Genomic DNA, 1,166 nt, shown 5'->3' with positions numbered 1-1,166 from the left:
TGGAATTAATTATATAGTTTTATATAATAGAGCAAAGAGAGGGAATTGGTATTAAAATAACTTTTGATATAAAATTTTTACCTGTAATAATAAATATATTTATGCGAAGTATATTTTATCCTTAAGTTTGTATTCATGTTTCTAAAATCCATATATAGTTCTAACAAACTCAATCGCATTATTTGAAAACCATTTATTTTTGAATTTTGAATTACATATTTGAAAGTGCGCTTTACTTACATTTGAAGCTCAGTTAGAACAGTATATATAACAGTATAACAGTTATAACAGTTTGAACAGTACCCAGCGAAAAATGATTTGTTGATTGACGTCAAAATGACATCAAATAAACGTTGAAATCGTCAAACCGACGTCAATTTGATATCATTTTGACGTCAATCAACGAATCATTTTTCACTAGGTATATAGATATCTTAAACATGAAGTCTTAAGGCTCCTGGAGAGTCGCATCATCCATCTCTTTTTAATGACGTCAGAAGCGAGAAAACGCATGCTAAAAATTCCTGCAAAATACGTCGAGATAAACAGATATATCCACAAAACGACATTTGCGATCGATTAAGTACACCTCTAAAATACTCCGTACACTTTCCTTTTGTTCTAACAATCAACAGATAATTATAAAATAAATGTGACGTGCAATCGTCTTTTCTAACCTAATTTCCTCATTATCTTGTCATATTAATTTTCCGATTATCTATTGATTTTTAGAACAAAAGGAAAGTGTACGGAGTATTTTAGAGATGTACTTAATCGATCGCAAATGTCGTTTTGTGGATATATCTGTTTATCTCGACGTATTTTGCAGGAATTTTTAGCATGCGTTTTCTCGCTTCTGACGTCATTAAAAAGAGATGGATGATGCGACTCCCCAGGAGCCTTAAATAGCTCAGTGGAAAGAGCGGTTGCAAGCGGAGAAGACCCGAGTTCGATCCCAGCCGAGTCTGATGTTTTTCATCTCATATGGCATTAAAAGTGGACATTTACAGATACACACAAGAGCAAAGCACCCCCGGCCAAAGTTTTCTGATCTTTCTTTCGTGTGAATACAATAAAATTTAATTAAATCCAAAGAAATCTTGAGTTGAAGTAATTCTATATGAATACTCTAAGAAGTTCTGAAGAAACTCCAATCATGGTGCATG

The sequence above is a fragment of the Odontomachus brunneus genome, unplaced genomic scaffold, assembly GCF_010583005.1.
Source record: "Odontomachus brunneus isolate Ranch 3 - 2012 unplaced genomic scaffold, Obru_v1 Obru_scaffold_203, whole genome shotgun sequence".
Taxonomy (NCBI): domain Eukaryota; kingdom Metazoa; phylum Arthropoda; class Insecta; order Hymenoptera; family Formicidae; genus Odontomachus; species Odontomachus brunneus.
This window is presented reverse-complemented; position numbering follows the sequence as displayed.